General features: G+C 33.0%; 1 protein-coding gene and 1 long non-coding RNA gene across 2 annotated transcripts in view; both read right to left on the reverse strand.

Moving 5' to 3' along the window:
• Positions 1–14986, reverse strand: part of EPHA6 (EPH receptor A6) — a 951964-nt gene that overhangs the window by 765733 nt on the left and 171245 nt on the right.
• Positions 1–14986, reverse strand: part of LOC143648492 (uncharacterized) — a 60982-nt gene that overhangs the window by 19391 nt on the left and 26605 nt on the right. Inside the window, exon 3 of the long non-coding RNA XR_013158567.1 lies at positions 14465–14584. This is a non-coding gene — a long non-coding RNA (uncharacterized LOC143648492). The remainder of the gene's footprint in view (positions 1–14464; positions 14585–14986) is intronic.

A 14986-nucleotide genomic window follows, 5' to 3' on the forward strand; every position in this document is an offset into this window, starting at 1 on the left:
CAATGGCTTATAGATAATGATGCTTCCAGAAATGAGATAGATGAGAAGCCAACAATGGTACTGATGGGCATATAAAAAAGAGAATTCAAGAACAAGTGCCATTCAAAGGCTTATTACCAGCTATGACAATGAAAATTCATGATCCTAGACCACTTTGTACATAGCGATCAGAGGAGATTCGGATAATTCCTTTTCAAAACTTGAATTAAAAAAACATGGGGGGTGGGCCACAGTGGCTCAGCAGGCAGAGATCTAGCCTGCCATGCCAGAAACCCGAGTTTGATTCCCGGTGCCTGCCCATGCGAAAAAAACAAAAAACAATAAACAAACAAACAAAAAAAAACATGGGTTGGGGGTAGAGGGGAGAAGGTGTATCCCATGACTGCATCAGCTCTTTTACTCCAAAGACATCAAATGAAGAAAAGGCTAAATTCCCATGAAGACAGCATTCACAATACCAGTGTGAATCACAAGTTCAGGGGAATGAACATACCTCCCAAAGCAGCCTTTAACCAAGAAAGATTCAATGACAGGTTTATAAATAAACCAGCTCATATAACCCAAACAGAGATAATTCCAAGGCACTTTCTGAAGATATTATTAGCATTTGAATTGTTTTCTCAGGTTCTTTTTCGGTTTAGTTTCTGGTTGTCTGCAAACCCATGCTGTATCCAAAATTATTATTACTTTTTTGCCCCTTTCTCATTTCCACTCATGCCTGCAATTTGCTTAGCCTAGTATTTTTCTATCCATACAAATTTCTCAGGAAACAGTCAATACTACATATTCCATAAAAATTCCCTAATTATCCCTAGGCAAAGGTTCTTCCTGTTTAATGAGCAATGTATTTATTACTTAAAATATTTTAATATTTAAAATATGTATTAATGGGCAATTGGATATCCACATGAAAGAATTGGGCCCCTTCTTATCATCATATACAAATATGAATACAAAATGCAAGAGCTAAAATTATAAAACTCTTTGAAGAAACCACAGGTATTAATTTCTGACTTTGGATTAATCAATGGTATCTTAGATATGACACCAAAGGAATAAGTGACAAAAAAAAAGCTAATAAGTTGTACTTCAAAATTAGAAATCTGTGTGCTGAAAATGATACCATGAAGAAAATAACACTCACAGAATGGGAGAAACTATTTGCAAATCATAAATCTGATAAATGACGTGTCCAGAATATATAAAATCCTAAAATCCAACAATTAAAAGACAATTTGTGCAATTAAATGGTCAAGGGATTTATATTGATATTTCTACAAAGAAGACACACAAATTACTAATGAGCACATAAAAAGATTTCAGTATCATTAATCATTAGGGAAACACAAATCAGAACCAAAATGAGATGCCACTTCATACTCACTAGGATCGTTATAATAAAAATAAAAAAATGCAATATTATGTAATAAAATGGAATGTAGTACTGATTCACACTATAACATGGCTAAATCTTGAAAAAGTGAATTAAGACAGTTACAAAAGACCAAATATTGTGTATGTAATGTCTGGAATGGATACATCTATAGAGACAGAAAGTAAATTAACATTTGCCTAGGGCTGGGGACAAAGAGGGACGGAAGAGGAAGGAGAGTGACTGCTATTGGGTATAGGGTTTCTATTCGGGATGATGAAAACAGTATATTCACCGGGGTTTTCTTGTGTGTGATAGAACCAATTCTATGAGTATAATAAAACCACTAAACTGTACACTTTAAATGGGTGAGTTTTACAATATGTGAAGTATGTTGTAGCTTTAGTAATTAAGTATGTGTGTTAACAAATTGTTAAATAATATTAATCCCATTCTTCCTTATGCACACAAGTCAGTATTATTTAAGACTGTACAGCTTAAACGGAATAATATTAAGTCAAAGGTGGGAATTCACCGATTTCTATAATAGAAAAGAAAGGGAGACAACTATTTTCAGGGAAGAATCAAATGAGACTTTAAATGCTATTAGGATTTTCAGTCCTATTCTCTAGTTGCTGGGGAAGTCCACGGCTGCATTCCTCCAGCTCTCCTTTACCCCACCTCTCCTTTTCTATTTGGTTCAGATGTTTCGATGTATTTCCATTCCGCAGCCCAGGGAGAGATGTTAGGTCTAATAGACTGACCCGAACATACCTTAACCCTGTTCCACCTGCTTAGCAGGGCAAGAACTCTCAGTGGCAGGGTCCTCAACCCTGGCAGTTATATAAATACAAACTCTCGGGCAGGACAGACATCCCTCCTCTCCTGCAAAGTGGGACATGTGGAGCTACCATCCATCAACTCTGACCTGAGCAGTTGTCCTCCCCAGGGGAATGGCCACAATGGGATATCTTCTCTTGCCCTTTTAGACCTTGTGCTGTGTAAAAATTAAAGCAGTAATTTGCGGAAATTTCCTGTTGTGTCTTTGCCCATGTTCCTAAGACACACTGTATAACAACTTGCTTCACACTGGTGCTTGTTTATTGGCTTTTGTCTGTTTTACAGATCAAATTTCCCCATAAAGAGGCAAACACAGCCATAAGCAATTTTAAATTTAAACTTTAAGGTTAGGGCAGGCTCATTTTCAAATCTCAACTCTATAATTTATAATCTATGTAATCTAGAAAATTGATTTTAATCCCTAATTTTTAATCGTGGATGTCAAAATACTAGTACCTATCTCTTAAGCCTATTCAATCATTTAATTAGACAGCACATGTAAAATATACAGCACAACATATAATATGCAGTATATATTAAAAACATTGATACCTAAACTAGAAGAAATTCATTTAGGTTACTGGACGAAGGCAGGTCTCTGACATAATGGTCTAGGGCCATTAGGTTGATGTAGGCCAAGCAGATGATCCCTTAGAAATTTGAACTAAGAATCATGAGGGTAGAGTGAAGTGTGATGGGAGAACCCAGTTAACATTTGAAACTAAATGTGAATTACATAGAACAGTCATAAAGACCTCCCATGAGAGTGTGTGGAAGCTGAAATTATGAAGGGATAGTGGAAATAACTAAAACCATCATGAGTTATGCCAACTACATATTGTGTCTACAATTCTCTTGCTAGATGATATCAGCTTGATGATTTTATGCAAATAAACTCCATATTTTTATCTGGAGTACCAACCTCTTCAATGAATAACAAGCCATATATGCAACAGCTGCTTTAACAATGTACTTAGATGGTTAAGAGGCATCATAAAACATGGTTGAAACAGACCTCTTGATTTTACCCCTCCACCCTTTTACTTTTCCTCTAGTCTTATCCATCTTAATAAATACAACCACAATTTAGCAGAGAGTCAAAGTAAAAATCTAGAAGTAATGCTTCATTTATTTTCCCAAAAAATTTGACATCTGACCTAGCAGCTAGTCATGTTAGCTTTACTTCTCAAATACATTCAACATATAACAGTTTTCCTCCCTGTTTTGCTAAGAACTTAGTTTAAGCCATCATTTTTACTTACTGACACTATTGCAACTGCCACCTAACTAGTCGACCTGATTCTACTAGTCAACCTGATTCTTGTTCCCTCATGACCTATTTGATTATCATAGTGGTGCAAAAACATTCTTTAAAAAAATATTTAAAAATTGTTGGAGGAGACAAACCAATATGAAGATGAAGACTATTCAATGAGTACAACCACTGTGCTAAGGATTTTACAGACAATATCACCCCTAGTTCTCACAAAATCCTATCAAGTGCTTAATATTATTAATATTATCGATGTTTTACATATAAGGAGATCCTGTCTTAAGTTGAGTCGTGCATCCCAAAGTCAGAACTAGGTAGTTGCAGAAGTGAAAATCAAAGTCTTACAGGAAGCATAGCAGCAGGGAAGGGAGATAGAAATTCATATTAAATGAATGGATCAATCATATTGAAAAACAACAGATTACAGTCCTACAAATTCTTCTTCCTGAATTTTCAGGGACTCTCTTGATTTTAGCTACTGTGAGGCATAGCTTTACCACATTTTGCCTCTTCTTGTGATCTAATGGTTCAGTTTTTCCTGGGATCCCATGGATGTGTAGGATTAGGACATAACTCTCTTTATTCGAGTTAAATAAAAATGAACAGGACTAAATTATTATATTTCCTCAGCCCCCTCATCTTACTTAAATACTGAGAATTCCAATTTTACCTGGTTCTGTACTCCCATAGATTCCCTTATTTTCACAAGCAGGGTTACGTTGACAGGAATAAACAGAGGGGTGTTTGAGTTTAATATTGCTATTATGCTTTCAGTTACAAGACTCTCTGATTCTCTGATATATCCCCAGTTCCAAATATCATACATTGTATAATAGGATAGCATCATTAAAAATAGGTAAAGCATGTGTCTATACATATGAAAGATTCCAGATATCAGAATCTATACTTTGCAACTTTCTTTGGTTTCAATTTTCAAAATTAAATTAAGGGGGTGCCAAGGTAGTTGAATGGTAGAATTCTCGCCTGCTATGTGAGAGACAGAGGTTCGATTCCTGGCACACACACTCCCTCCCACCCCCCAAACAAAATACAAACAAGCAACCAAACAAAAACTCAACAAACGGTGTTGTAATAGCAGGATACTCATATGGAAAAAGAATGACATGTGACCCTGCATACAGCACACAAAAATAAAAATTAAATTAAAACACCTCGTATGTTATTGTCCTTAGCCATCAAACATTACCCATATTTACTTTGTCCCTTTTATATTTCCCCAAATATTCTGTAACTTCAAAAATTTTTTCTCCTTTTTGACTCATATTTTGATTCACCAATGCCATTTAATTTCTAAATGCTATCCATTTAGACATTCCTTTTAATGATTCTTTCTTAAATTAACGTACTTTTAAAAGTCTCCAAGTCACTTGGCACATCATTCTTGCTTTGTTCAAGATACTGTTCAAGTAAATATTTTACTTTATTCAATTTTATTTATCTCGAGTGTGGTTCAGATTTCCCATACCTTTTATTTTCTTTCCTGTTTTGGGTTTGTGGAATTATATGTACAGTTTTATATCCCTTTTTATTAAATTTCATTTTAATTCCTCCTTGTTCAGAAGGACAATGCTTCTGCCCAATAAATTCATCCAAGGCTTTATAAATTGTGTCTTTGCATTTACACTAGGAGCCTCTCCTTACGAAATTCTAAGCTCCGTACCCTGCTGTTTACTTCACCTATCTTCTTCTCACTCATAACTTTCAACTAGAAGGAATGAAATGCCATCTGTGCACTGAGTCTATCAGTTTTCCTCCCAGAACCTCAAAAATATGAGAGTTCGTCTTTCAGCTGTGAGTTAAGTGCATTATTTTGTTTCCATTTTAGTTAAGTTGGTTTAGCAGCAGTTTAGTCAGCTTGATGGGTTAAAGCTGGCCAGGCATGGTTTAGGCCCTAAAGTTTCTGATTCACTTCACCAGGATTAGTTAATATCACCTTATGTACCACTTACTGGAGGATTTTTGAGTAGTCTTTCAGTGGGGAGGGGAAAATGTAAAGGGAGAATTTTCTCCTATTTATCAAATCTCTAAGCCACTTCTCTATGTGTATGGATTATTACTTCTGCAGAAGGCTTAGGAAGACACTTATTAAGATATCCATATTTCTAAATGATGATTTAAATTTTCTTTTCATGTTCTTTTCAAAGTATGTTTTTTTTTCAATTTACTACTTTTTTTTATCCTTTGTTTCTCCTATAACTTATTTAAGTTTTATCCATTTTTTTAAAATCATCTCTCCATCCCCTGGATAAAACGAGCAACAGACACAAGGTTTTCATAATCACATGATCATATTGTAAAATTTTATCTTTATACAATCATCTTCAAGAATCAGGGCTACTGTTACACAGCTCAACAGTTTCAGGTACTTACCTCCAGTCACTCTACTACATCATAAACTAAAAAGGGATATCTATATAATACATAAAAATAACCTCTAGGACAACTTCACCACTCTGTTTGAAATCTCTCAGCCACAGAAACTTTATTTTGTTTCATTTCTCTCTTTCCCCTTTTGGTCAAGAAGGCTTTCTGAATTTCTTGATGCCGGGTGCTGGGATCCCGAAATTTCTGTCCCACATTGCCAGGGAGATTTACACCTCTGTGAGTCATGTCCACAATGGGGGGCAGGGAGGGCATTGAGTTCTCGTGCTGAATTGGCTTATAGAGAGAGGCCACTTCTGAGCAACAAAAGAGGTTCTCTGGGGTGATTCTTAGGCCTAGTTTTAAGTAGGCTTAACCTCTCCTTTGTACGAATAAGTTTCATAGGAACGAACCCCAAGATCAAGGCCTTGGGCTATTAATTTAGTTGTCCCCACTGCTTGCGAGAATGTAAGAAATTCTCCAAATGGGAGAGTTCAAAATTTCCCCCTTTCTCCCCATTCCTCCAAGGGGACTTTGCAAATACTTCTTTATTCACTGCCCAAATTACTCCGGGATATATCCAGCATCACATTAACCTAAACAAGCCAATAAAATCTCATGCTCTATTCAAGATTCCATGTACTTATGATATTTAACTAAAATGACCATATAAATTAAATTAGGAAACATTTTGCAACTTTTTGACACTGACCTGCTAAAATATTTGCTCAAGAATGTAGAGGATGTGTTCACTCCATTTCCTACTGAATACTGATTCACATTAACTATGAACAAGCATGAGCTTTCAGCATTTTTGAAGCCTCAGAGTTATCAGCAAATAATACCTCAGCTGAGCTCTTCAAATAATTTTTCATATCATACAAACCACAGTTTGTATTTGCTGTTAATTGTGAATAATACATTTCAACTCACTCCATTTTTTAATTAAAATCTGAAAAGTCATTAGCATAATGTGTAAGAAGTTAAGAAATATTAGACGTACTAACTTGGATAATAAAATGAAATTCTCTTGGTTATAAATATATTTTTAGCTTTTTCTGTGAAACATACAATTACAAAAAAGCAATAATTTTCAAAGTATAGTTTAGCAAGTAGTTATAGAACAGATTGCAAAGTTTGGTGTGGGTTACAGTTTCACAATTTCAGGTTTTTCCATCTAGCTGCTCCAAGATTGGAGACTAAAAAGAAGTATCGGTATAATGATTCAGTATTCATACTCATTTGTTAAATCCTAACTTCTCTGTTATAACTCCTCCTTCTCCTTTGATCTTTCTCCCAATTTATATATACATATTTTTAAATCACTGAATTCCACCATTCCACCTATGATGGTTAAAATAAAGATTAGTCAATGAAAATACCAACCTCACTCTTATTTTCTTAATTTCTACTTGCTCCTATATACTTCAGCATAAAATCTGATTTCTAAAGATTAATCTGATTAATGTCTTTCTTGCCATTAATCTTAAAATTTCCCCAACTGGGTTCAGAAAACACCAGGATTAATGATACAAGCAATGAACACAAACAAGCTTGACTTGTACAACTTACGGAAATTCTTTACATACTAGAAACTGTTCCCTTCTGCATCCATGTAAGATCTACATTACTGAAAATGCCTTAAATATTCCTTGCAAAGACACTGAAGAAAAACAGTATGACTAAATATCAAGTCTATTCACATGCATAAATAAAATTCACATTAAAACACACGGAACCCTGAATAAATTTGAAAGATATAGCATGATTAGGGATAAAACCACTTAGTATTGTAAAGATATATATGCTCTATTTTGGGGGACGGTACCTTGTCAACATGATCACATTTAAAATTTCTGGATCAAAATAGTATTTCTGCTATTAGAAATATGTTCTACAGAAATACAAAGAATGGTCATGAAGCAATATTTCTAATTGTGAAAATTACATCCAAATGAAATATCTGCAATAGGTTAATGGATAAACTACAGTTGAGCTATATTTTAGAATATATTATAGATGTTCATATCACTCAATCATTTAAGTAATCCAATGATTCATTTGATGTTTATTAAGAATTTATTATGTATCAGACAGTGTTATGGATTTGGGGTATATAGTGAAAAAATAAGACAAATTCTCTGTTTTCATGGAACATTTATTGAGTGATAACTTGTTTAGAAATAAATGAATAAAAAGGGAATGTATATAATACAATAGTGAGGTATTATAGAGAAAAATAAAGTGTGTTAAAGTAAGGGAGCAGCAAGTAAATGAAGGAGGTATTTGGTTTTTATATGATGTGGTCAGGAAGCATTTTTCTGCCACTGCAATATTGGAGACATGGCTAAAGGTATAAAGCATCTGGGGAACAGCATTAAAGGAAGAGGAAATGGTTAAGATCAATGGGTACAAGTTGGGAGCAAGTATATATAGTTAGAAGACACTAGACGAAAAGGATTTTTAAGGAAAGTGAAGGACACAAAGGGCTTAATATTAATTTTTTTGAATTTGTGCATTCAAAGGGTTTAATGTTAAGATGTGGATTTCCAGTAGTCAATTTGGAATATGGTGCTGCCACTCAGGGAAAAGTTCTAGGCTGGAGAAAATATGATGATGAATATCTAACTCTTTAGGATCACGGTAACCATAGATGAGATGTCTCAGAGAAAGTTAAGTTTAAGCAGTAGAGGAAACATGGTGAGAACACTGACATTTAAGTAGCAAGTAGAAAAAGAAAAAAACATCATTTAAAAATCATATCTGCATTAAGTCAAACATTTTAGAAATAAAATGTCCTGAATTCCTATTTTCTCTCTTTTTAATATCTTCTAGTCATTTAAATTGTTACCTATCTAACCCTATATCATTTCACTCCCTTGTGATTCCTATAAATTACAGAGATTTAATTTTCTGTACTAATTGATAACTTTATATATGACTGTATATGTAATTTTCATGACATATCACATTTAATTCTCAGAACAATCCTATGAGTTCAGTAATTGTTATTAATCTCAATTTACAGATAAGGAAACTGAGGCATAGAGAGTAGAGACTACATGCTCAATTTACACAGATGGTGAATAATGGAGCAGACCTTGAGTCCATAGTCCATATTCTCAAAAAAATCATACTGTCTAAATATACACTGTATATTTTTATTATCTAATAATGACTATGGTAGGCTGAATTATGTGCCCCAACAAAAAACATTTTCTTACTCTTAATTTGTGTTCCTGTGGATATGAAACCATTTATAAATAAGAGCCTTTGAAGATGTTATCTTTAGTTAGGGTGTGGGCAAACTGAATATTGGGTTAGGTCTTAATTCATACTATTGGAAGTTGCATAAAGAAAAGAAACCAGAAGCCAGGGGTCAGGGAAAGCTATACGGAAGTCAAAAGCCAGTGGAAACCAGACACAAGAAGAGAGAGATGATCAAGTGATATGAGGCAGAGACACAAAGCAAGGAATTCCAAAGGTTATGGCAAGCCAGCACCAGAAAGCTAGTCTACAAGTAAAAAGCATGGTCTTGCCAATGCCTTAATTCAGACTACATCTAGCCTCAAAACCATGAGCCAATAAATGTTTATTTAAACCAACCCATTATATTGTACTTGACATAGACTGGCAAACAAAAATAGCTAGTTTATATAATCATTTCCATTTTAATAGTTTCAATTAAATTCCATCAAAATTTAAGAGAAGTGAAGAATCACATACAGTTCTCTGTTAATTAACAGCAGTGTTCTTAGATTTGAATTAATAAGTGCAACAGATAAAAAAGCCTTCACCTAGCACCAAAATTTATCAGCTGTAAGAAAGGGTATAGGGCACAAACAAAATAAACTCCACGCCTGGCAAGAGAACAGCAGAAAACACTTGGGTCTGATTTCCAAATGCCCCACTCACTGAGAACTCAGAAAGCATGTACTTGGGTAAAGCAGGCAGTGCAGGATGGGTGAAGACTATTTATCCTCAGGAAACGCATCAGCTCTGAGGACCCTTCAGATTTTATGCTGCTCTCTAATTCCCAGGAACATTAATATTGACTAATTAATATTCAGTAAGCCATTGCGATAATTAGGTATGTGTTACAATGAATAGTAAAATACTACTATTCTCATTTATCTTGGCACAGGTTACCCCTATAAATACCTTGAATTTCTTGTATAAGCAGGGTATCTCTGAAAATAGAGGAAGGGTCATTAACCAGATATTAATCTTTAAAATCATATAGAATTTATAATATGAAATGAGTCTCAAAATAATTTTTCCTAAAAAATATTTTCAATACCTGCTAACATTTTGTTCTTAAAATTTGATTCTAAAAATTTTGCATTATCTCTTCTAACTTTCAAATATCATCAACAAAATATCATCAACAAGATTTACTGCAACATTTTTATAGAATTTAAACAATAACCAATAAGTTATGAAATATATTTTAATATAGGCAAACTTGTAGTGAGATGAGATGTGAACTATAACAGAAAATACACAGAGTAGTACAAAGACTACTTTCCTCTTTATGAGAGTTGAACATTATAATAGAAAATTTTCTTAACGGTTTAAAGGACATACAAAGCATATAAAGTTGATATGAAACAATTCACGTATAAAATAGTCCAATTTTTAAATGACATTTCTATTTTAAAATCCCTACAAAGATATTCTTTGCCAAAGTGCAAACAAAAATTCCAATTAAAAATGGGAGGGGAGGGTAAATTTCTCCAAAACATGTATTGGTTTTCATTTTTAATGAAATTATTAAGAAAATAATTAATGTTATTAAGAAAATGTGGAATTAGTATAGCTTTGTCATATTTCTTCTTTTTCACATACATTTGTGTACTAGAACTATTACAGTTTTTAAGCATTGCTAATATGCTCTGTTTCAATTTTCTGTAGCCTTTAAGATACATTTTCAGCTTCAACTTCCATCTACCAATTTTATTGATAATCATAGATTTATATGTTTATCATTTAGTTATAGATATAAATCTATAATTACATTTTGAGCTATACAGAGTTATATGCTTAAATGTATTGTTTTATTTAACCTTCAAAAATGTATAAAGATAGGTTATGTTACTTTACAGATAAGAAAACCAAACATGGAATTCTTAAGTAATGTGTCCAAATGTGTTTTTTTTTTTCTTTTTAAGGCTGTGTATACATGTTACTTATTAGAATTGACTGAGAATCTATCATACATATAATATTTGTCTTACATAGCCTTTATTGGCCTTGGTCCGATAGTTTAACCTAACCTTGCTGTGTGTTAAAATTGCCTGACTGTGCAATTCAAATCATACTGGGTGGGTGATGACAATTTCATTTCAGGGAACCCATCAGCTCTGGGGCTCTATATTTGACAGCCCAGGTCCACAAAGGAAAAAATTGCAGGGGAGCGGGTAGGATTAAATCAGATAGTGCACTTAGGAAGCTATTTCATTAATCCAAGGGAAAGATGAGAGTATCGGTGGACTAGAGTGGTCACAATGTCGGTGGTAAAAGTGATCAAATTTTAGATATATTTTTAAGGTAAAATCATAAATATCTGTTGTATTACAAAGTGTGAGAAAGAGTGAAGTCAAGTAAAACTTCAAATTTTTATCTAAAGTAACTGAAATACTAGAATTGCCCCTCTTGAAATGCTGAAGACTATAGAAAGAGCAGGTCGAGGTAGGGAGTTCAGTTTTGGATATGTAGTGTAAGATGCCCGATAGATATCCAAGTTGAGTAGGTATAAGTCTTGACATACCAGTCTGTGTTCAGAGAATAGGTCTAGGCTAGAAATCAAATTCAGGAAACATTAGCATATTTAAAGTAAAAAGATGAATAAGACCATATAGAAGGTAAATGGTTATGGAAGAGTCAAAGTTCCAAGTCCTGGAAGAAAAACCATCCAAGGAAATGGAAAAAGTAGGAGGAAAAACAAAGCAAAGTCATGGAGCCAAGTGATAAAATGATTTCCTAAAAGAGGTAGCTATTATGTGTGTGATAAATGCTGTCTGTTGATAAATCAAGTAAGGTGAAGGATGAAACTTGACTACTGAATTTGACAATGTGAAAGTTATAGATGATCTGGAACTGTATTGTGTTGGTGGAGCAGTTGGACAAAGTCTAACTGGAGTGGTTTTGTGAGAGAAGGTGGTAAACACAGACAATTCTTTAATGAAGTAGTAGCAGAAAGAAAAGATATAAATAAATTTTCAAGGAGTTTTATAGAGAAATGGGAAACAGCTGGAGAAAAATAAACATTGTAATATGCTTGCATGCTGGTAGAGATAATGTAATTGATGATATCATAATAACTATTAATAACAGTCAATATGTATCAGAAATTGCATAATTCATTTTTCCTAAATTTCAATGATAATTTAAAAAATCTCAAGTTCACGTTCTTCATCTGCTCATTATTCATTTTATAGCTTACCCTCCATCAAAAAATACAGGATACTTGCCTGTCTTTCACCTATAATTTTTATACCACTGATATACCAATACACTATTTTATGTGATTATATAGCCTCTATCTGCCTATGTAAAACTAAAGGGTTCAATTAAATTATCTGTAGGTACCCAAACTATTCTAAGGGATTGAAATTCTTTCCAATTGCCTCTGTAGAGATTTGTTTCATTCATTAGGAGCAGGTGTTTGCAGTGCTAATGCTTCTCTCCTCCAACAACTATGTACCCCTTGAAGATTTAGTTTTCACCAAACTACTACAATCCTTTAGTTTCCACTAAACAATAAGCCTAAAACATTAATTCAAATTATTTACTGAATAACAAGTTAATGAAATTTGTTTTCATCTATCTCAACCTGTCAAATCTTTTTCTATGGTCCATTTTTCTTTTAATAATTTCCTTTCTGTCCCTTTTCAATGTGGCTGGCCAACACTACACAGAAACTAGAGCAGTCAAATTTGCCAGTGATAGTCTCATTATATAAAGTTAAAGAACAGGCCATTTTTATTTTATATTTATATCTTCAGTCTCACTGAGATCTTCAGTCTCACAGAGCTTAGTCAATGCATTACACAAAAGTTATCAGAATTTTAAAACAAGATTTGGGTCATCCTTCTAGGTTTGCCCAAGTCAGCATTGTCCATTATCCATTAAGAAAATAGAGGAGTCATATGTGTCAAAGCTGCTTTACAATTTCCAGGCAGATGTACTGATAAATGCTTTTGAATTAATAAATACAGACTGCTAGGAACCGTTATCTTATTTTTCAAGTAAGTACATAAAACACCCTCTTGGCTAAATATTTGCAATTTTATGGCTGATTTGTGCATTTAACTATATCAACATATTTTCTAAGTAACTAATATTTGAAAAAAGTTTACTAGACCTCATGGGAGAGCAAAAGTTAAATGGGATATTGATATAGTATTACTTCTTTCAAAGAGTTTACCATTTACTGCAGGGGAAAGAACAACAAAACACACATTCTTGAAACAATAATTGTAATATAAACACAATTGTCTATAGCTTTCTGTTAAAAAGTTAGTGAAAGAATTGTAAACAATTCAGAAGCTGTTCTAAACTTTAAAAGTGCCACACTTTCATTAAGTAGAGATGTAGATACAAACTATTTTAATGTTAGCTCTCACATACAAGCAAAGATGATTCCTAATTTTTATGTACCCATTGTTTCAGTATTAAAAAGGTGAGTGGTAATATATATTGCTTTCACTCTTATTTAAAAAATTAATTTCATTTATTAGCTCTTTAATTATATCCTCATAGTCAAAGTTTGGCCACTCTTCATATTTATACATTTTGATTACTGATGAGCTATTAATTTTTAAAGAGTCTTGATTGTGTAATTAAAAAAAACAGTATTTATACGCATAATTATTACATTCAACCTCCATTTGTAGACCATCAAATCTCTGCATTGTTATATATTTCAATATGTTGAATGGGTATTTACTACAGCTTCAAAACTATACAAAATCTGAAATTTAGGTTTTGAGGTAAGTCCAAGAAAAAAAAAATGCCCTTTCAAGGTCATTTTGTCAACTCATTGGTTTGAATCTCTAGAATCCTTCTAGACTTAGGGAATGATTAATGCTATATGAATACTTATTATTTTTTATCTTTTTCCTAAAATTAAGAGCAACAGAACACATTTTTTAGAGTTTCAGGTAGAAAAAAGATCACTGTAGAAACTACATATTGCCATTTAGATAGACTACACAGAAGAGCTTTAAAAAGCTTGATACAAATTTTTATAAAAATTTAACTCCATATTTCATCATTACAATGAATTAATAACAAGTTTGAATTCTTTGAAATAATATTGTGCAAAGGAGAATGATGACTTTTAATTAACTAATTTTGCGTAGCTTAAAACCATAACTTTCAAACTTATTTTTGAGAAGCCAGATTTTTGTCATTAATTTTTTAAAAAATAACAATTAAAAAATAAATGTTAAGTTCAAGCTAAAGTGTGGACTTTTTAAAGTATCTAAATAATTCTGGGGCCTAAAAAGACAAACTACTATAGAAAAATAATATTTCTATTTAGAAATGTATATTATTAATAAATATGCTGTTTTCCTAGAAACTTTTCCAACCTGGCTCCTATGGAGCTGCAGCATGTACATCCAGAGGAGAAGTAACATCAGGGTCTGGTGAGGCGGTCTCTTCAGTGCCTTCTTGAATTTTCCCCCCTTTTAGCAGTGTTGAAAATAGGTCTGGAAAAGCATAGGAAAGCTATATCAAATTTTCCTTAGGAGGTTTATTCCAATACTGTTTTAGCAACTTTGCTTAGTGGAGGAGATATAGTATTAAGCATTCATTTTCACTAATCAGTCCTTCCATGTCAAATCAACAATATCCTCAAGATAAATATAATTGCATTCTACTAACTCAAATCAGGATATATTTGGAAATATTAATGTGTGAATTATATCATTAGAACCACACATACCTATATATGACTTCTAAGGTTAGCTGGATATTTAGGGATGTACCTTTTATACATATGATATGTGATGCTTCAGGATAATTTGTAAACTTTGGTATGCCATCTTTACTAGTTAGATTTTCAAAAATATTTAAATATGATATATTTTATACATTCTAGAAAAGATGAA

This window comes from Tamandua tetradactyla, chromosome 10 (assembly GCF_023851605.1).
Source record: "Tamandua tetradactyla isolate mTamTet1 chromosome 10, mTamTet1.pri, whole genome shotgun sequence".
Classification (NCBI taxonomy): domain Eukaryota; kingdom Metazoa; phylum Chordata; class Mammalia; order Pilosa; family Myrmecophagidae; genus Tamandua; species Tamandua tetradactyla.